Source organism: Euleptes europaea, chromosome 5 (genome assembly GCF_029931775.1).
Source record: "Euleptes europaea isolate rEulEur1 chromosome 5, rEulEur1.hap1, whole genome shotgun sequence".
Taxonomy (NCBI): Eukaryota; Metazoa; Chordata; class Lepidosauria; order Squamata; family Sphaerodactylidae; genus Euleptes; species Euleptes europaea.
In genome coordinates, this window is record NC_079316.1 from 24,915,598 (window position 1) to 24,937,897 (window position 22,300).

At 42.9% G+C, this 22,300-nt stretch overlaps 1 protein-coding gene across 1 annotated transcript in view; it reads left to right on the forward strand.

Annotated features, from left to right (window-relative positions):
- Nucleotides 1–22,300, forward strand: part of PPM1L (protein phosphatase, Mg2+/Mn2+ dependent 1L) — a 203,910-nt gene that overhangs the window by 161,284 nt on the left and 20,326 nt on the right. The gene's annotated exons all lie outside the window — the stretch shown is intronic.

The following is a 22,300-nucleotide window of genomic DNA, read 5'->3' on the forward strand; positions in this document are numbered from 1 at the left end:
TCATGGCTATCCTCTGAAACACAAACACAACCCTCGGTAACTGTATCCCAGGGCATCCTTTCCCCCTTAAAAAGCTGCTTGAGGGAGGAGCAAAGAGTAGGGAAAGCACTTAAACCTTTCTTGGACCACCACTTCCCTGCTCCAAATAGCTCAACAGCTGCTCCCCAACCTGCTTGACTTAATACATGGACATTTCATGGAGTGAAGCCTCCTGGGGGGTAATTCGGACTGGGGAAGTGGCAGTAAAGAAAAAGTTAAACACCCCCCTCCCCTGCCACTTCTCCACTGGATCAGTCATTCCCAAAGGGGCTTTTTCAACTCTAGTCTCACCCTGGTGTTCCAGGATAAAAGCCAAGAAGAGGTATTCAGTGTAGCAGTTGTAGTTACGGAAACCTGGATTTAAAATGTTATGAAATAAGTTATAATTTCTTTGGGCTGAATCACCACTAACTGAAGAGGTTCACAAGCATATAGTTGAGGCAGCGAAAGTTAAGTGGATTAGCTTGCCTCCCATCTCCTCTTCCCTTCGCTTCCCTTCCTTTCCCTATTCTTCCTCCCTTTCCTTTCCTGTGCGTAGTCCTCTCCATCCCCTGATTCTCTTTGTCTTGGGCCTGTAGTCTTCTTTTTTTTTTAAATAGATTTTATTGGATTTTATACTAAAAATTTTCCATTGCATTAAACAACATCTATGACAATATAAAATTTCAATTCTAACCTAAAGTTGTTATAGTTCCATAACATATAATAAAGAAAAAAAAGAAAAAAAAAGAAATGAAAAATTTTGACTTCCCCTTCACCTCTATCTTCCTCTTAATAAAAAGTTCATCTCGTCGTAGTTAATCTAATCTTAATAAACTATCAATATCCTGTATAAAAAAAAACCATAATCTGTTAGTAAATATAATTATGCTTATTCATTATAAAAAAACCAAAAATAATCCTCTGGATCAGATTAGAAAATATTCTTCCATTCTTCCCTATTTTAACTCATATTCACAATAATGCATCCACGCCTCCCATTCCCCCAGAAACCGAACGTCATTTTCTTCATTTAGAATAGCTATGAGTTTTGCCATTTCTGCCACTTCAAACATTTTAACAATCCAGTCTTTTTTCTCAAGAATTTCTAGCCCTTTATTCCCAAAATGATGTCTTAATCTTAATTCCACTACATCATTAATAGCCATGCCACCCGTCCACACTATCAAAGCCTTTGGATCCAGCAATCATGTTTAAATCAATCCTTTAACCCTGGTCTAATACTTCCTTCTGTAACTGAAATAGACCAGTCAGGTATGGGAACAGGATTTCTTTGTTCTCTCTCATTTCCTCAGACAGGATACGTATCCAAAAATAACTCTTTCTGGGCTTCATCTCCATCGTGGCTTCAATCTGTATTCCTTGACCTGCTCTCTTCTTCCTTATATCCACACGTCGTTCCATGACTTTTTTAAATGAAAAGTCTATTTCTTGTATGTCTGATCTCTTTATCGCCGGCTGGTTGCTTTCTTGAACATCTGTCTTCTTCTTTGTATCCTTGTATTCTTCCATGACTTTTTGGGCAGAAGAGTCCATTGCTTGTATGTCTGTATTTGTGGTCATCGTTTGAATTTTCAAGACTTTTATGTCTTCTATAACCAGATCCAACTTCTGATTGCCTACCTGTGATGATTGGTCAAGAGTCGTCATCATTGAAATCAGTTGAGCCATCTGTGTTGAAATCTGTTTTAATTGTTTAATTGTCGCCTCAGAATGTTTAGCAAGCATGTCCTGTATTTTTTTTTCCATGTTTGAATTCTGTAAAATTCCCTTTGATTTCATAGGAGCAGGGCTATGTATTAAGCCAAAAGAAGCTGGTAAAATACATGTCCACAGACAGGGCCTTTAAAGTTCTAATTAAAAGATAATAATTCAAACATCAGCCTTATAATTTTTTCGGGTTGAAAAGAGTCGAAATTGGCTCTAGAATTGCGTTTTAAAGTTTTGAAATACCAGTGAGTTTTTTCGGTCGCTCTAGGTCGGGCTGATCAGGAAGTATACAGGAAGTTGCTAGTGCTGTGGACCTTCTACCGCCTCTTCTCGATGGTCGTTCCTTCAGGAATGATTTCCAAGTAACTCGAGTGCGACGCGTAATCGGTCCTACAACTACTTCCTGTTATTTTAGTTCCGATGATAGATAGGTTGTTATAGAGGGTCTTCCGTTCCAGGCGCTCCCTTACTGCAAACGTGGCAGGATATTCTTCGCCGGAAAATCAGGAAGAAAAATCACCCTCCCCTTCCCTTGGACCCATTGGTGATAGTTCTTGTCAATCAAAAGGTATCCTTCCGACTCTTTATTATGGTTTAGGCTGATCGGATTGATAAGGCTCCTGTCGCTAATCCCGATGGCTAACTCAGATCAAACTTTTTCAGTTCAGATTAAGGAGGAATGGGGGTCCCAGAAATATTCTTATCAGCCCCCCGTCTGTTCAAGTTTCCAGTAAGTAGACGAAGAGTTCTTTTGTACTCACTTGGGTGTCAAGAGGTGAGGTTCTTTTCTTTATGTAGTCCTTATGTTGGTATTAAGGTGGTGGAGGGTAGAGCTTGATGCCTAAGTTGCGTTTTGGCGATGTCCTTCCCTAGTGCCCTCGCAGGACCGGCGTCCAGGACTCCGAGGGGCTTAAAAAGCCCCCTCAGAGTGCCTAGGAGGTCAAACCGCGTTTGCGGGCTGCAGGGAATTCCTGCTTTCCAACCCACTTGCAAGGGTCGGATTGGGGTATCTATGTACCCCAGAAATAACGCAAACTTGGATTTCTCCCAGGACAGCCTGGGGAAATGGAGTGCTCTCCCCAGCAGCACCACCGGAAGTCCGGGCCTGTAGTCTTCTTGGTTTTCATTGGCCTTCCTGAGTGCCATCCTTAGCCCAGCCTCCTTGTTGGGGGCGACTAGTTATAGGAACTAGTTATGGAGTTGAGACACCACCTGTGTTTTAGAATAGGTGTATAGTTTTAAAGTTCTTATTTATATGTTTTAATGTTTATGTGCACTGTATGTTGAATTTATTATGTTGGAAGCTGCCCTGAGCCCGGCCATGTTGGGCAGGGCAAGATATAAATCTTAAATAAATAAATAAATAAATCTATCTATCTCCTTAGGCATTCATCACTTCTGCCAAAAACACAAATATGTTCTTGTTGCAGGTCATTATTTTGCTTGCTTCTTGAAAGCAAAATAGTATTACAGATACAAATCATGAAATGTTTTTGGCATCAAGGGTTAAGGGTCTCTGCTATTTGTCTGAAAGCACAAATGGAAATTCCAGTGGATCGCTATGAACTCTGCCAACCCTCCTTTCAAATTTGGGATACTTTCATACTTGGCTTATTATTATTATTAAAAATCCTTACAGTGTTTTTTGACTATACATATGCTATGTTTTCCACCCACAATGTCCCAAATCTTTTTTTTTTAAGTAATTATTACCATCACAGAATTGTTTGTTTAATGAATTGTTAAGGTTTAGCTTAGGGCCTCTGAAATATTCTTCATCAGGAATTTTGTGGGATTGCTTCCAGGCTATTCACAGGCAATGCCAGAATAATATGGGAAAGATTCCATTTCTAGTAATTATTATTTTTTGCTTCTTGTTTCTAATATGTAACCGTTGATTCAGAAGATTAGCTTTAGCTAGCTTACTACAAGGCAACGCGAGACTCTATGCATGCGTGCGTATATATGTGAGTTTAACTTATAGAAAACATATGTTTTTCGCTTCATGTCTTTTTTCCTGATGTATCCACCTGATCCGGTGATTCCTTTTCAGTGCATCTCAAAACTCTGAGGCATATGTGGAGCTATCCTGTTGACAAGGATCTCCCTTCACACTTCAGTGCACACAAGCGCTTAACATTTTCTCCGATGAGAGGGCGATAGTCGGTGCTCATGTTACAAATTTGCCACTCGCATCTGGAACATATCTCCCTTACAGACAGTAATAGGGGTGGGGCCATGGCTAGGGTTGCCAGGTCCCTCTTCACCATTGGCGGGAGGTTTTTGGGGTGGAGCCTGAGAAGGGGGAGGGGAGGGACTTCAGTGCCATAGAGTCCAATTGCCAAAGCGGCCATTTTCTCCAGGTGAACTGATGTCTTTCGGCTGGAGATCAGCTGTAATAGCAGGAGATCTCCAGCTCATACCTGGAGGTTGGCAACTCTAGCCATGGCTCAGTGGTACAGCATCTGTTTGGCATGCAGAAGGACCCAGGTTTAATCCTTGGCATTGCCAGTTAAAAGGATCAGGTAGTAGGTAATGTGAAAGACCTCCACCTGAAACCCTGGAGAGCTACTGCCAGTCTGAGTAGACAGTGCTGGCCTTGGTGGATCAGTGGTCTGATTCAGTATAAGGCAGCTTCATGTGTGTTCAGGAAGCCCCTGACTGTCTGCCATAAAAGGGTATGATAGGATAAACCCAGATATAGGCACTTCTTAATTATGGACTTCAGTGGGATTTATATCCCTGGCAGAAGACTCTCTGCCATAACCAGCAGAATTTGAATAATGGAATTTTTTTCTTGTTGTTAATGTTATATATTTGTTATGATTTTCATTCCGCTTCAGAATTAGACTGAGTACAAACGCATCATCCAGATGCGCAATTAAAAATTGGCAGCCATAGTGAATAACAAGGAACAGATATGTCATATTGACTTGAAACCATTTCAAGAATGTTTTGTATTTCAAAATTAAAAATTATCGCTGAATTTTGGGGGGGTTTTTTTTCTATAGAAGAGTTAACATAAGCACATTAAGACAGAGCAAGTTTTTGCAATATCATATTTTATTAGAGGATCACTGGGGAGGTTGGAACTCAGATGTACTCTGTTTGGCAGGTAACATGAATTTTGGAAGGTACCATAAGTTTTGGCTTTTGGTCAAGTGAAAAGTACATATAGTGTCAGATGTGTTTGTTTGTTGGTGGAAAGTGCTGTCAAGTCACAGCTGACTTATGGTGACCCTGTACAGCAGGAGTGTCAAACATATGGCCCGTGGGCTGGATCCGGCCTCTTGAGAGCTCTTATCTGGACTGTGAGCCAGCCAAGGCAGCCTCCCCCCAAGTCCCGATCTGGGCAAGCAAGCCCACAGGTGGCCACCTGCCCCCCCATTCCTGATCTGGGCTGACAAGGTGTCAATAATCAAAGTGTTAAATAAAAGAAAATACTGTAAGAGTGTTATTGTTTTAAGCTTGTTTGTATTTTAAGTAAAAAATAAAGTAAGAACAATGTCATTAATTGGCTTTGCCTGTGTCTTCTATAAAGTTTGTATCTCCGGTAGCTCGCATTAAATTTTATGGTACAGATGGCCTGGCCCAAGTAACATTTATGTCATATCCTTCCTGTCCTCGTAACAAATAAGTTCGACACCCCTGCTGTAGGGTTTTCAAGGTAAGAGACGTTTGGAGGTGATTTGCCATTGCCTGCCTCCACATGGGATGAGAGAGTTCTGCGAGAACTGTGTCTGGCCCAAGGTCATCCAGCAGGCTTCATGTGGAGGAGTGGGGAATCGAACCCGGTTCTCCAGATTAGAGCCCACCCTTCATAACCACTACACCATGCTGGCCCTCTTTTTTACCACCATGTTAACTGCTGTATCAGCTTGTGGTTTGTATTCTGGTAATCAGAGCAGCGTAACTAACTCCACACTTCAGTCTGATATATTTCACTAGCTTGTAGGAACTGAGAACAATTAGCAAGAATGTTTTTTCCATATTACTTTTAAAAGACCATACAAACACTGTTGTAAATCATTTTGGACAAGGGAAATATTTTGGCTTTTCAAGCTGAAGCGTCCAGACCTCCCAAGTGACAACAATAAACATTGGTCCAATTGTCAAATCAAATCAAATCTTTATTTCGATTCAAGATCAGCTCCGAATAAAGATTTAAAAGTTAGGTCAAAATAATAAAACATGTTGATGATTTTGGGAGAGATGGTTTGTAGAGGGGGTGGAGAAATCATCTATGGGGTAAGATTTTCATCAGCCGTTTATGAATCCCACAAGACCGAAGACAAAATTTGGCTACTTGGGTGGTTATCTCCCGAGAGGAGTCTGCTAGGAGAAGGAAAACATTAGATTCTTCAGATCTCCCAGAAAGGCTGACAATACAGGGAGAATATACTGTGATCTTATATCGTTGTAGAAAGGGCATTGCAGCAGGACATGTTCTATGGTTTCCACTTTCTCAGTTTTGCATGGACAGGTCCAATTGTCACTCAGCGGTATTTGTGTTTTTTTATGCATTAAGTGTACAATTCAAATACTGGGGTTCAAACAGAGGTTCCCACAAATTGCATGCCTGATGGCTACTACATATGCATACTAGCTAAAGGTTTTGTTTCCCTTACTGGAATAATTATTAAATAAGCTCCAGCATATGTTTATTTTTATGTGACAGGCTATGGAGATTCACTGACACGAACGAAGACCATATTATGCTAGTCTTATGATTTGAAACCTCCTTGGGTACTATAAAAGGACTGTAATATAACAAGCTAACATTTATGGTATAATAATACTTCTGATTGGCAAAAGTGTCATGAGAAATGTAAAATCTTAGGCCCAGGTCTGGGTTTTTTCGCTGTGTTTATCATAATTATGCAGTGATAACCACTCAGCAAAGCAAAACAGAAACTCTAAAACTAAACTAAAAAAAAATAATGTTAGGAGAATATGTACACATGACATTTACTTAGAAACCTTGGAGCAAGTTCATATGGTCAGAAAAGTAGAAATATTAATAATACAATGTGGGAAAACATACCTGATCATATGAACTAGCCCTGAGTATCATTTAGACATATCATGTAATAAACTGCTTGAAGATAATTTTTTCACCCCCGGGACATCTGAGAACAGTATTTCTGTGAGGCCATAGGGAGGGGAACGTGGTAGTGATATGTAACAGCATCCTAAAACTGCTATTTCCAAGATTCTTTGAAGGAAGCCATGATCATTAAACTGATCTAGGTATAGATTTGTAGTGCAACTGTGCTCTTTTGGGAGTAATTGTTTAGAGCTGTGTTATGGTATATGATTGTCTTGAGAGCCAGCATGGTGTAGTGGTTAAGAGTGGCAGACTCTAATCTGGAGAACCGGGTTTGATTCCCCAGTCTTCCATGTGAAGTCTGCTGGGTGACCCTGGGCCAGTCACAGTTCTCTCAGAACTCTCCCAGCCCACGCGGAGGCAGGCAATGGCAAAACCACCTCTGAATGTCTCATGCCTTGAAAACCCAAGGGGTCATCATAAGTCAGCTATGACTTGATGGCACTTTCCACCGCCACATATGGTTGTCTTACATGGAGCCCAGTTTATCTAACCAGGTAACCCTGATAGCCTCTCCGTTCTATGATTCTAACCATTTTTTCACTTCCTAAAATTTTTAGTTACATCCTACATTTGTTATTTGCAAAGTTTCTAGTTCTGGTTGTGTGCTTAATCCGCTAACCCCATTCAAATTTATACAGCCAACTGCAGTGTGGTAAGATTCCTGAATCCTATTTCTAAATCTGCTTCCAACACTATCTGGAAACTGGAATCAATCACTTTCCATTACATGTTTCGGATTTAGTGAGTCCCAGTAGTTTGGTTTCGGTATTTAATCATTAGAAAATTCTCCATTAGTTCATGATCAAGAAAATCTGGAAACTATTTTCACAGTGGCTCAGTTTGACCATTTTTAGAATACCGTTAAAAACAAAAATAAGCACTGTAAATGGTTCCGTCTTTAGAAGACTTCTGGCACCAGCTGAAATTCCAGAAGGCGACAGCATGGTGTATTGATTAAGAGGGTCGGACTCTAAGGGCTAAAGCGCATGGTCGCTTTATCCTCCTTTAATCCCTGCTTTAGCCAGGATTGAACGCACATTAGGCGAAACGCATGTGTTCGACCCTGGCTGAATCCTGGCTGAAACAGGGATTAAAGGAGGATAAAGCGACCATTCGTTTTTGCCCTAATTGTTTGAACTGGGTTCAATTCCCCACTCCTCCACATGAAGCCTGCTGGGTGACCTTGGGCCACTCACAGTTCTCTCAGAACTCTCTCAGCCCCACCTACCTCACAAGGGGCCAGTTGTGGGGAGGGGAAGGGAATATGATTGTAAGCCACTCTGAGACTCCTTAAGGTAGAGAAAAGCAGGGTATAAAAACCTTTTTCGTCGTCTCTTCTTTTTTAGTTAAATGTTGCTCTGAGTGCTTGTAAGTTTGAGTGGAAAGTTAATTTGGAAATAAATCAAGGTACACAGGGGAAGGGATGTCCTTCAACGTAAACCATTTACAGCAACTTTTTAAAAAGCATAATTCGTATATCATTATCTCAAACAACAATACCTGGCCAGTATCAAGCCTCACTCCCTTTCATTTGTATCAGTTTGTTAAAGATTCCTAAAATGTACCCTCTTGAGGGCTGTGGAGATTTTCGGGTCCTCCACTAGTCTTTTACCTTAAAAGGTCTTGTGGCAGGAGATCTGCAAAAAAAAAAAAAAAAAGTTGTCTTAGCCAGCAGCTACAGTGAGGGGAAAAAGTATTTGATCCCCTGCTGAATTTGCCCGTTTGTCCTCTGACGAAGAAATGACCAGTCCATAATTTTAATGGTAGGTCTATTGTACCTGTTAGAGACAGAATAACAACAGGAAAAACCCCAGAAACCCAGAAGACAAAAGTCAGAGATTTATGTACATTATAATGAGTGAAATAAGTATTTGATCCCTTTGCAAAAGATGACTTAGTACTTGGTGGCAAAACCAAGTTTTTGGGAATTTTTTGGGGAAAACAATGTCATCCCTCTCCTGGAGTCTGAAGTAACAGTCTAAGGTATCACCTCATTCCCACCTTGTTCTACTGAATGTGTATGCCAGACGAAAAACCTGAGGAGATCCCAGAAGTTATGTAAGAAGTAGTAAGTTATTGAAGACTGACTTCCAAACAAAGGAGATTTCTCATCCATTTCTCTTGATGTAGCTTTCAGGCTAGAATGACGTTACCTCCTTTGAAAAGCTGCTAAGGTGCTGAATGGAGTAGGCACCCACAGTTGTCAACATCCACAGTTGTTTTCCTTCATGGAAGGTAAAACATAACAGTCCCCCATATCTTTTGCCTCTTGGGAAAAAAGAAACTGGAAGGGGTAGATTTTGAGTGGATAAAGGACTGGAAGGGAAAGGATTAAACAGGTTCCTCCTTGCAGCTTCTTTGTTGAACCTCAAGCTTCTCACAGTCTATTTACATGATAAAAGAAAAGGAGGGAGTAGTTACAAAACTAGATCGGGTTATGTAGTTCCACCCTCCATGTAGTGGAAAGATCAACATCTCGGAATTTACAGTTTCTCTCTTGTATTATCTTCTATTTTTAGTGAGAAATGAACAGGTAATTAATCACCTTCCTTTTGTCTGGTGTGAAGATGTTGGGGCTGTACCATCATCCATTTTCGTGCCGAAAGCTGCCTTATATTCATGAGCCAGCGTAGTGAACAGTCCGGAAGATGGAAAGGCTGCTGGAAAGTGGTTCCACTTTTCAGTGATTAACTTTCCCTGCTTTGGTACATAAAACCTAATGTCACCCGAAAGATTTGTTAGTTGCTAGTTTTTCCTCTCCGCCTTACTGTGCGGTGGGGGAGCATCCATATTTCCTTTATCAGAAGAGCGGATTCTAAGCTATAGAAACACATCCCTAAATCCTTCCAGTCTAAACATTTCCAGAATTCTTTCATAACACAGAAGGGGAAAAGGATTAATGCGAATTGTACCTGATGTGTGCAGGAAAAAATATTCGAATAATCTGCATGAAGAATAAGCGACTACACTGCTTTCTGTCTGCTGGATATCCATTTCTTAACAACAGTTACATCCTTTTAAGAATGCTATTGGCCAGTCTCATATGCTCCTGTGCAGAACATAAAGATCTTGGCACCATAGCACAATGTGACATCAAGCCGTGACTAGGAGGGAGTATTTCCAGAACATTTTTTCATTTTGGCACTACAGAAAATAGAATGTGATAAATTACAACTGGAGTGAAATGATACCAAGGTTTTGGGGGGCATCCTGTGGAAGGGACCTCTGGGGGGCATGAGGCACTTGGAAGGTAAGGGCAGGAAGTTCCAGGAAGGAATTCAATCCTCAGGCAAAGGAAGAGCATTCATTTCCCCTTCAGCCAAGATGTGGGTAGACTGAATACCCTCTTGCAGAGGACACTCCCTGATCCATACCAGATTTATGAAGGAATCTGTGCTCTCATTGCCTTTCCCAAATTCCTTTGAGATGTTGGTTTCTTTTTACGGTAGTTTCTGGGCTTTGGGGGTGGAGGTATTGAATGTGTAGATGCTGCCAGGAAGAAGAGCACAATAATAATCACCCGGTGCTGTTCTGAAAGATACTCAATCAAAATAACAGCACACACAATATTTTATAGCAAACACAGAATGTATTTATACAGAAGTGACAAGAATATAAGGAATACCTAACTAACTAATAACATGCAATCCGTGTACAAACACACAAGTGGTACTGATCAGAACGTTATTTACAAATATATACAATAAACACTTATGTCCCACAGTAAGCTTATATAAATTCAATAATGTATCTTATGGATCCTATAAGTATGGAGTGAGAAAAACACGTATGTGGACTTAACAAGCCTCGAAAACACAGTAGGTATCCACAATTTCACCCGTAATACTGGAGCCGAAATAAGTCCCTTAAAAGGGTAATGCCAAGCGTCTGGTGGGACCCACAAACGGAATGTTGTTCAGGACCGCATAAAAGGTATGCAAATCCCAGGTATTCTTTTGCGTTTCACCAAAAGAGGCTTCATCAGCCTTGCATGTCTCTAAAAGAGTTCCCAACCGCCTTGAATAAAGGTCAGAAGATCTTCAGACATAGAGAAACTTTTCTCTATGTAAATAACGTTCTGTTCAGTACCACTTGTGTGTTTGTACACAGATTGCATGTTATTAGTTAGGTATTCCTTATATTCTTGTCAGTTCTGTATAAATACATTCTGTGTTTGCTATAAAATATTGTGTGTGCTGTTATTTTGATTGGGAAGAAGAGCACAGCAAGTTGTGCAAATTATGAAGGGGAGTCCAGTTCAAAAGTTTGAGAAACACTATTTTGTGGCAGAAGAATGCAAAGGAGCATAGCATCATCATCATCATCATCATCATCATCACAAACATAAAAGCAGCTGTGCAAGATCATACCAGTGGTCCTTCAAGGCAGCATATGAATGGAATGGATTTTCCATTTCCCTGTCATTGGCACTGTGAATGTATCCCGGCAACCAAGCATCCACACAGGAGTTTTGTGCGCACTTTCCTCTATCAGTCACCATTTCAGCCTGCTACATGGATACAGACATAATACCTAATATAAAGACAGACAGAGATAAGTTGTACAATAGAAGAAGATGAAGAAGAAGAGTTGGTTTTTATGCCAACTTTCTCTACCACTTAAGGGAGAATCAAACCGGCTAACAATCCCTTCCCCTCCCCACAACAAACACCCTGTGAGGTAGTTGGGGCTGAAGAGTTCAGAGAGAACTGTGACTGACCCAAGGTCACCCAGCTGGCTTCATGTGTAGGAGTGGGGAAACCAACCTGGTTCAGCAGATTAGCATCCGCCACTCATATGGAGGAGTGAGGAATCAAACCTGGTGCTCCAGATTAGAGTCCTTTGCTCTTAACCACTACACCATCCTGGCTCTCAGCTTGGGCTGCAGCTGAATCTAGAACATGGGTGTAATACGTTATAATAACTTTCTAAAGTTTCTTCCACCAAAATGAAAACGTGTGGCTCATAATTGGAATGGATATTACCAACTAATAAATGCTAATACATTTGACTCTCCCCACACACTCACACACCCTCTATTCCCTTGGGTTGCTGCAAATAATTGCATGATCTTTAGATTACTGAAGCTTGCAACTATTAGGTCTTGCTTAATTATGATGTGAATTCAAGCTTGAACAACAGTGGGAAGAGAAATTGGGGGGGGGGTAATTTATGTTGTCCACTAAAGTGAATAACCACCGCATTATATGCTTCTCACCTTTTGTCGTGTGTTTTGGCATAATGGTGTGCCAAGAACTGCCAACCAGGTAAACCCCCCCAAAAATAATGAAAAGTATGATATATGCTTGTATAAATGGTAGGTTTACAAATACCTTTAGGTCATTTTTTCAGGGAGGTTTGGCACGGTTTCGCCTTTGTTCTGCCCCGCTGCAAATTTTTGATTTTTCATGAACGCTTCGAGTTTTAGCAGAAAAACCGTATCAACTCCGAGTCTTCTCAAACCTGTGTTGGTCCGTTCTTTGTGGTTGCTACGCATGTGTGTTTTTTCGCTCCATGAAAAGCGTTCCTGGGTTCGGACCAACTGTCCCCGCCCATGTCGGCTAATTTCTCCTCCCCTGTGAACGGCAATTGGCTGGGAGAGTTTCAAGCCCGGGAGACAGCCTCCCTCCAAGGCAGGACAGATCTCCCTCCTGCAAATCCAAGCCAAAACTCCCATCACCCTTCTGAAAAGGGGCAGCCAGTCTGCTCTGGATCTCCCTTCTCTATCTGGATGGAAGTTCCTGGCAATGGATGGCCGGAGCTCTATGGGGGGGGCACAATGATGACCGTCTGTCAAAGTCTGGGAAAGGGGTGTGTGGCCAAGTACGGGGGGGGGGGGAACGGGGAGCATGGTAAATAGAAAAGTTATATAAAGAAACTGGAGGGACTGGTGTTTTTTTTGGCTGGGGCTGTGTTCACAGAGGTGAACTGCACTGGGTAATCCGCTGGGCGGAGTTGGGGCGGAGTTGGGCCAGGCATAAACCATGAGTTTTTCAGAAGGGGACAGACCAAACCGTTGTAGAATACTGCTTGCTTTGTTCCCATGAAAAACCAAAACTACTTCTGGATTGACGGGGATATGAAAACATGAATTTAAATCGCGCCCACGAAAAATAAATTTAAATCGCTTTTTTTTTTTTTGCTCCGCGGCAAGAGAGCATCAAAATCATCCGTGAAAAGTGGGCCTCGGTGTCTTGGTCTGGCTTTTCCCCCTTCTTTCATTGTACCAGGACTATAGCGTAAGTAGACTGCCACTTCAGGCAGCAGATTTGCTGTGCCACTAAAGAGTGACAGCTAGGGTTGCAAACCTCCAGGTACTAGCTGGAGATCTCCCGCTGTTACAACTGATCTCCAGGCGACAGGGATCTGTTCCCCTGGAGAAAATGGCTGCTTTGGCAATTGGACTCTATGGCACTGAAGTCCCTTCCCTCCCCAAACCCCGCCCTCCCCAGGCTCCGCCCAAAAACCTCCCACCAGTGGCAAAGAGAGGCCTGGCTACCCTAGTGACAGCCCTCACCTGGATGGCCCAGGGTAGCCCAACTGCATCAGATCTCAGAAGCTAAGCAGGGTCGGCCCTGGTTAGTACTTGGATGGGAGACCACCAGAGAAGTCCAGGCAGGCAATGGCAAACCTCCTCTGATTGTCTCTTGCCTTGAAAACTCGACAGGGCTGCCAAAAGTCGGCTGTGACTTGACAGCACTTTTCACCAAGGGGTGGCAAATTTACGTGCTGAATTCGCCATTGCATTTTCATGATGTGCTGGGAAAGGGTTGCCAAACCTGGCACCAAAATATCTTTGGTCAGTCTTGTTTTTGTATTGCAGGGCTGTGGTGCCCGGCCCACAGGTGGGTCAACTGTCCTCAAAAAGGGCAAGAGCTTTTTCAGTAGTGGCCCCTGCCTGGTGGAACTTCCTGACAGATGACATCCAGGCCCCGCAGGAGCTTTCTAGATTCGGGAGGGCCTGTAAAATGGAGCTGTTAACGCTAGGCGTTCCATTGAGGGTGGTCGAGGCCAGTTTTCTACCATCTATAACAGCAGTGCCGCCTGTTTTTAACAGCAGCCTGGGATGTTGGTTGTCTGGTGCCAAATGGTCATGTTTTATTCTGATGCCTGAGCTAGGAAATTATTTTACAGATTGTATTTTAAGATTAATAAAGATTTTACTGTGTTTATGAGTGGCCATCTGACTCAGGTGAGGGCAGGGAGTGTTCTGAGAAGAAGACCCAGGAGTTGTAAGATAGCTTCAGGAATGGTTGCAGTTAGGGTCTACAGGCCCAAGTTGTAAATAAACATATTGAGTTCCTTCAAAAGAAGGTTGGGATCCTTTTTTGTGAGACCTTTCTAAGTTCCCATTACTGCAGATGCATGTACCTATTTTTGTCTATGAAATACTGAAGGGTATGCTCTTTGATATTTTTTTTTAAAGATCAGTGTCAAGGGCTTCAGAAGAGGGCAGTGACTTTTACAGGAATAGACTGTACTGACTCTATCCTCTCTCAGCAAGTGCCCTTTGCATTTTATTTCTTTACATTAAAAAATGGTCAGTCTGCTCAGATTTTTGGGCTCTGATAACTTATGAGGCACAGAAGTCAAATTCCAAATGTGTTTAGAAGAACAAACCCCTCAATTCTCCTGTGGCATTTGAAAAACTTGGGCCCACACCTTATGAGATCTTTTTTTTTGAATGCGAGCTTTCTGCTCACTTGCCCTTTATTGCCTCTTCATTTGAAGAGCGCCTGCAGGCCGAGAGACGTAGCATGGTAATTACTTTACTCCATTGGTTGCAAAATCTGAATATTAATTACCACTGTTAACAATGAGAGCAGCACTTCATATGCTTCCCGATTGCTATGGTGTATCCAAACACCCATGGAGATATTGCATAATTCATTTCCCCTTCTCATTTGACTACCCAACACTGAAAATTTGAAGCTAATAAAAAGTAAATCTGCATCACGCTCTAATTCTGTTCCTTTGAAGGTATCATCATGGAAATTTTTATGTTTGTGGTAGAAATCATACAGAAACACTCATCAGCCTTGACATTTTGGGCTTGTAAGCTCTTGACCCAAAGAACCAGAAATCACCACAGAGACAATTAGAATCCAAGCAGATGGCTTTTACTGGTCAAATAGGCAATACAGTGCATTGAGGATAAGATGACAGCTATGAGGTTCTTGCTCGTTAGTTGGCAATATAAAGCTTGAAAACGGCGGGAGATTACAAAGCACACAAAGCATAAACAGAGCACACTTTCCTAGGGGTAGCGTTCCCAGGCTTTGGTATGTGGAGCCGTCCTTGAAGTCTGGACGGTTCAGCAAAGGAACAGAGGCAACTTAGAAACCGAGATAACAGCCTGACATCCTGCTCCCCTTAAGGCCCCCTCCCATCCTGCAAGGGGACTGGTCTGTCTGGGTAGGCAATGTGAAAGGCATTGACGAGTTTGGGGGCGGAGACATCTCGTGCGCGAACCCACTCGTCATAGGCAGGGGGGAAGTGTTTCCAGCGGACCAAGTATTGCAAGACCCCATGGTGAATACGGGAGTCTAGGATTTTGGAGACCTCGAAATGTTCTTCTCCCCCCACCATTATGGGCTGTTCGGGAGGCAGTTCCCGATGCCATTGCGGAGATGCATTATGGGGTTTCAGGAGGCTGATGTGGAAAACGGGGTGCACACGTTCCCGGTCAGGGAACCATTGTCTGACAGGGCTCTGATATTATGGCAGGAACAAATCCAGTATTACAGAAGAGCCTCTAGGCTCTGTCCCACTGGACATGTCAAGTCATTCTCCATATCAAAGATGGACAAATAATTAAGCTTGCTATGATGCCACAAAGATATTAATGGGCTGAAGGAGAGAGGCGATGCATTGTTGAGTAGACCAATATTATGAGTTTCCAGGACAAAAGCAACACAATATAATGGCTAACATGATCAGTCAAGACAAGATGTAGTAAGGAATAAGCACCAAGTTCATAAGCTTTTTGACAAATTTTATTTTATTTAAAACAATTTTCAGCCACCTTTACATCCAACTTACGTTTTGTAAGAAACGAGTATTCCTACAGTGGTATTTTAAGTACAGTCCCCCCCCCCTTCTATAGCATGTGACCTGGTTTTAGTTGGTACTAATTTATTGTTTTGAATGCTCTGAGGTTTTTCCTCTGAAAAATGGGATCTATTCTAACATGTATCTCCTGCCTGCTGATACTTAAATCCACAGATAGGGATTTAAACCCCAAAAGGGTTTTCTGCAGACTCAGGGGACCCCCTGGGTCTGCAGAAAAATCTGAAATTAAAAAGGAGGGGTTTAAATCCCACGATTTTTAAAAGAGTGTGTCTGTGCATAGGCAGTGGGGAGCAGGAGGAGGCCTGGAGCTATGATGGGGAGGGGGAGATGGGATTCCCCCTGAGTTTTGCGGGGCCCCACTTGTAATTCATTTTGTCTGAGTTTTTTTTTAGAGTGGGATAGACATGTTTTCAATGAATAAAGCAGGGCCTGTGTATGCTGCTTTGTTTTTCCCCTAACTCTGTGGTGACAGCAGCAGAAGCCTACCCTATTGCCTCAAAGGTATCCTTTAATTTATCTTATTTATTTATTGTACTTTATTCTGCCTTTCTACAAAGAAGCTGGAGGAGGCCCACCTTCTTTTATCCTCATAACAATCCTGTGAGGTAAATTAGACGGCTAACTCAAAGGCACAGTGAGCTTCACAGTGAGTGACCCAAGGTCACCCAGTACCATTTTACAGCTCACTAGGAATTAAACTTAGGTTTCCAGCACTACATTACTCCTGACTCATGAAATAGATGTTATATGTTTGTTTGTTTGTTTTTTTGGGGGGGAAACTACATGGGAAGGACCCCTTAACTCTTGGCCAGATTGCCTGTTGGTCCTCCAAATGTTCTTGTGAGAGCAGTGGATGCCTCCTTTCCTTTTATGTCGACATCTTCAGAGCTCATAGAAGTCATTGTTGACTGTTCATTCTGTGTTCTGTATTTGAAGTAAGTGAAGTAACATGCAATACCATTGAAAATGGAGAGTCATAAGACCATCAAGTCTGGAGGTCTACCTAACTACGCCGCTGGGTGCAAAAGGAGTTAGGCACCCTCTCCTGCCATCTGGCAAATGCCACCCTACCTCTCCATTGTCTCAGCAGTGTTTGCCAATATAACATCTAGACTGTCCTAAGAGTCAGCCAACTGTTCTTTGAAACAAAATTGTCTTTAATTAATCAAGCCTGGTTAGTCTCCTCTGTATCCCTCATCTTGTTCTTTACTGTTGTGTTGAGTCATTTCTAGGCTCTTGTTCCCTCACGGCGCACTGTTCTGTGCATCATTAAATTCCCTATCTGCTTCTCTACAGGCCTACCTGGGCAAGATGCTGGGAGATCCACAATTGAATCTTCCCGGGGTTTTAAAAAAGCAAATTTCAGCTGCAGGAGGCTCTGATTCTGTTTGGTGGTGGAAAGTGCCATCAATTCACAGCCGACTTATGGTGACCCGGAAGGATTTTCAAGCCAAGAGACGTTCAGAGGTGGTTTGCCATTGCCTGCCTCTGCGTGGGCTGAGAGAGTTCTGAGAGAGCTGTGACTATCCCAAGGTCACCCAGCAGGCTTCACGTGGAGGAGTGGGGAATCGAACCCAGTTCTCCAGATGAGAGTCGGCTGCTCTTATCCACTACACCATGCTGGCTCATGTTTGGGGAAATACCTGAATGTTGTCTGTCAAACTTGACCCCCTTGATAGGAAAAGAATGTGTGTGTTTTTCACCTGATCTCAGTCCAGCCCCATACTCAAATTTTATTCATCAGTATAGTAAGACTGTAACACAAATGGGATAACAAAAGAATATACAAACCATTTTTCTGGATCAGTCTAAAGGTCTGTAACATAATCCGACATTTGGTAGCTCACAGTGATTCTTCTGGGAAACCCGCATGGCATCAAAAGTCCACCTTTTCTCTTCTCCCCGCACCCCCCCACACCTGGTATTCAGAGTGAAACCGTCCCAGAGATTCCACTGAGCTACTGCAGTTAATAATCTCTGATAAACATATCCTCCACTAATTTGACAAATTTGACAAAATTTGCTGCAAAGAAAAATAAGCAAATCCGAGGCACACTCTTCAGAAATTTATTTATTACATTTCTACCCCGCTCTCCCCAGCCCGAAGGTTGGTGTACCAGTAAAAGACAGACAGCAAACCTAATATTTGACATGCGCTCTTCAGTAGGGGGCACCTACACCCTTTCTCTGTACACTGTGGACTAGGGTGTATACACTGAGGGTGGAGGAGTAGGAGCTATGAACAAATACAGCTGCCTTGTGCAGACAGTGGGACTGTTTCGATCCCTTCAAAATAACGATTCTGTGGGCTTTTTTCCAAAGATCTGGATTCTATCCTTGCTTTGGCTGTGGACCATGTATAATGACAGGTAAAGCAAAGTACAGTTTTAATTTTTTAAAATAGATTTGGAGACAAAAAGAGCTCCAGAAGACTGGAGCGATCAAGTTTGAGCAGTATGCAAAAACTAGCTGAAGAGGCAGCTTTAGAGAGAAAAAACAGATGCTTACCTGAACGATATGGAGTATACTGAGGCAAAAAGATTATTACAAGCCAGGCAGAATCCCCATAAACCAAATCAGGGATGGGAATGGGGGGGAGGGGAGGAAGAGGCCTGCTGGCAAACACAGTCGGGAACTTCTTTGTGCAATCATGAAACAATAAAAAGGAAAGCAATCTACGTAAACAAAACTGCTAAAGAAAGATTAGGTACAGGCTATGCCAGCTCAAACGAAAGGGGGGGGAACAGGTTGCGCTGGCAAGGACTTACGTGTGCCACCTCTCTCATAGAGGATACAGAGAGAGAGAGCTGACACTCCAAACACTAATTCATGTAAATGCATGTGTGTCTGTTGGTTATCATGGGTGGGGGGAAATGGCTAAGCTGCAGAAAAAAATAATCATATTATAAACCTGGGGCTAAATGTGCACAGCTGACTACCTGTGGGTTGGCTGCTCATCAGATGTACACCTGAACAGCACAATCTACACTGCCAACAGGTGCAACTTTAGTATTAGTAGTTACACAGTGTCACGCTGGGTTGCAGCCCCAAGAAAAAAAATGTGACTGTGATAGATCGCAGTTTTCAGCTGGCACTCTCCAAGAACTAGAGTCAGTTCTCACAGCTTTTACATCTCGTGCCAGAGAGTTGGATTCCAACAACTCCCTGCTGGCAAGCTGGACTCAGTGGGCTCCCATCTACCATGCACATGGTACATTTTATTCTTTGGAAATATACCAACACACAACAAGAAGATACTATGCTGTTCTTACACTTAGGTAGTTCCCCAGAACGCAATGAGAAACTGCTAGCAGGAACTTCAGCAAATGATATGAAGTTAATTTACCGAAGCATAAATGCCTTGAAAGCATAAGGTGCTACACAAGTCCTAAATTCCTCTTTGTCCATATGGAATAATCCTATTCTGCTGGGGCTATGTAGTACATCATTGAGTTATATCTGGGTGAAAACTGATTTAAAAGCAGGTTACGGCCAAGCTGTTTTCGGCACTTACTCCTTTGGTGTGTGTGTGTGTTAAGTGCCGTCAAGTCGCTTCCGACTCATGGTGACCCTATGAATGAAAGTCCTCCAAAATGTCCTATCTTTGACAGCCTTGCTCAGATCTTGCAAATTGAAGGCTGTGGCTTCCTTTATTGAGTCAATCCATCTCTTGTTGGGTCTTCCTCTTTTCCTGCTGCCCTCAACTCACGTGTAAAAAACAAAAATCTCAACAGAAAGACGTTCTAAATGAGCTTGCACCAGGCTTCTGAATCAATTGATGGCCATACAGGAATTGAATCTATTGATGGCCATGATTTACAAGAGCATGTCAACCTTCCAGCAATCTCTCCTGAATGCTCTTTCTATGTGCATGTCATTGAATATATGGCAAGATCAGTGGACTCACTGTGCCAATCAGTGCTGTTTAGAGCTATTTGCCAATCTAGTCAGATAATTTCAAGTCTCCTCCACATGTTGACAATGTTATTTATTTATTTTAGACTTATACCCCTCTCCTCCCCTGGGTCACAGGGCTCGGGGAGGCTCACAACATTCAATAAACAGTCTATCAATAGAGATAAAACATACAGAACCGTATAATCCTTTTGTATACCCTTTACCCTTTAAAATGGATACTGGTCATGATGCTTCCCTATTCTTTCCAGGATCAGAGGAGCATGCCTATTATCTTGGGTGCTGTGGAACACAGGCAGGATGGTGCTGCTGCAGTCGTCTTGTTTGGAGGCTTCCTGGGGGCACCTGGTTGGCCACTGTGTGAGCAGACTACTGGACCTGATGGGCCTTGGTCTGATCCAGCAGGGCTTTTCTTATGTTCTTATGTTCTTACCACAGCTTCTAACACCCCGATTCTCCCAACCACACATTGTTACATGTTGCTGAACGTTTGACTCTGAAGGATGCTAGGTTCGTTTGCTCTGCAGTCAACTGTCTTCTGTTGATTTAAAAGCCAGGAGGGTGTTTGTTGTGTTGGTCCAAGATATACTGGGAAAACACAGTGGTCATAAGCAGTTCAAAATATATTGGAGCAGTTGCACTGTATAGCATGGCAAGTTCTGTTCTGTGTGGCACCTTAGCGTTCATGTACTTGCAGTGGCCCTAGTGATTATGCATGATTTAACAGCTTTTTATGCAGGGACGTTTCCCGTGGTCACCCCCGCCAACTGCTTCAGGGCTTCCTTTTGATTATGCATGCCTTTTCCACCAGTCAGAGGCTGCCTCACTCTCCCCGCACATTTTGCCCGCATTTTCCAGATTCTGGCTAAAACAGCGTCCAAAACACAGGCAAAACATGCGGGGAGAGTGAGGTGACCTCTGACAGGCGGGAAAGGCAAACCTCTAAGGGTCCTGAGAAGGGAGTTGAACCCTGAGGAATGACAGTCCAGCAATTCCCACTAAAAATCTTGACATTCTCCAAAGGGAAAAAGAATGGTGACAGTGATTGTTTTCAGAAACAGGTACCGGATGGTAGAGACTGTCCCTGGTGAATGGCAGTCATGATAATCATACAACATAAATTCTGCTTTGCTATTCATATGTCAGTTATCCATACAGCATATACCAAAGCAAATCTCGCATTCAAACACATCTCAATATGTAAGAGGCTGAATCTTTTAACAAAAATTATTAAGGGAGGAGCCTGTGCAGTATCAGCCTTCTCCTTGCCATACCTTTAGATGCTGAGGTTGGCGTGAGTAATTGTGTCAGCTCAGGATCTCAGCTACAGACTGAGATCCTGAAATAGCAAGGCTGGGTTGCTGGGCAGCGAGGTCTTAAATCGGCCTTGGAGGTGGGCCACGCAGGCGTGCCCTCATCATCAGCCTTCGCTGGCCAGCAAGGGCGGCAGCCTGCCCCCGAGCCTGCTATAGGCAGAACCAAAGGGAACGGGGAGGCCGGAAAACCACCATCCGGCCATGTGGTTGCCCGGGCAAGGTGGCTCCAAACACCACAGAACATCCCAGCACCATTCCGGAGCGGAACCACCGCCCACAGGCCGCAACGGGCAGCAGCGGTAATGGACTTACCGCTTCTCTTTGCCTTCTCTTTGTGTCAACTCAGGATCTCAGCTACAGACATGGCTAGGGTCATAAGAACATGAGGTACCCTGCTGAATCAGACCATCTAGTCCATGTAGTCCAATCTCCTGTTTCCCACAGTAGCCAACCATTGCCCTGGAGAGCCACAGGAGAACATAAGAAAAGCCCTGCTGGATCAGACCAAGGCCCCATCAAGTTCAGCAGTCTGTTCACACAGTGGCCAACCAGGAGCATAGAGGGCAAGGCCTTCCCTTGATGTTGTCTCTCAGCACTGATATTCAGAGGTCTGCTACCAGTGAATATAGAGGTTCCTCTTTAGTCATCATGGTTAGTAGCCACTGATGGGCCTGTCTTCCATGAATCTGTCTAATCCTCTTTTAAAGGCATCTTCTTGTGGCCGCTAATTATGGAATTCGCTACTACTGATAGCCGCTAGTATGGATTATTTTTAAAAGAGATTAGACCAACTGATGAACGATAGATCCATCCAGATGGTTCTTTAACATCCCATTATATATAAAAGAAAAGTTTTTTAAAAAAAAATAGGTTGTAGATATCGTGCACCATGGAACTGCCCCGCAGTGGTCACATTATGTAGTACAGCTTTGGTTTTCTTCTTTTTGCTTCTTGTTTCCACTGAGTAATATACCACCACCACCTCTTTCTTTTCCTCATCTTACACTCTTGTTAATTAAAGACAGTTCAGAGCAGCAGTATAGAAAATAGCGCCCAAACTGGCAAAGTGTTTCTCATAATTGGGGACCAACGCTTTTTTCTTGATCATCGTAATTTATGGAGCATTCGTTGCCATAAC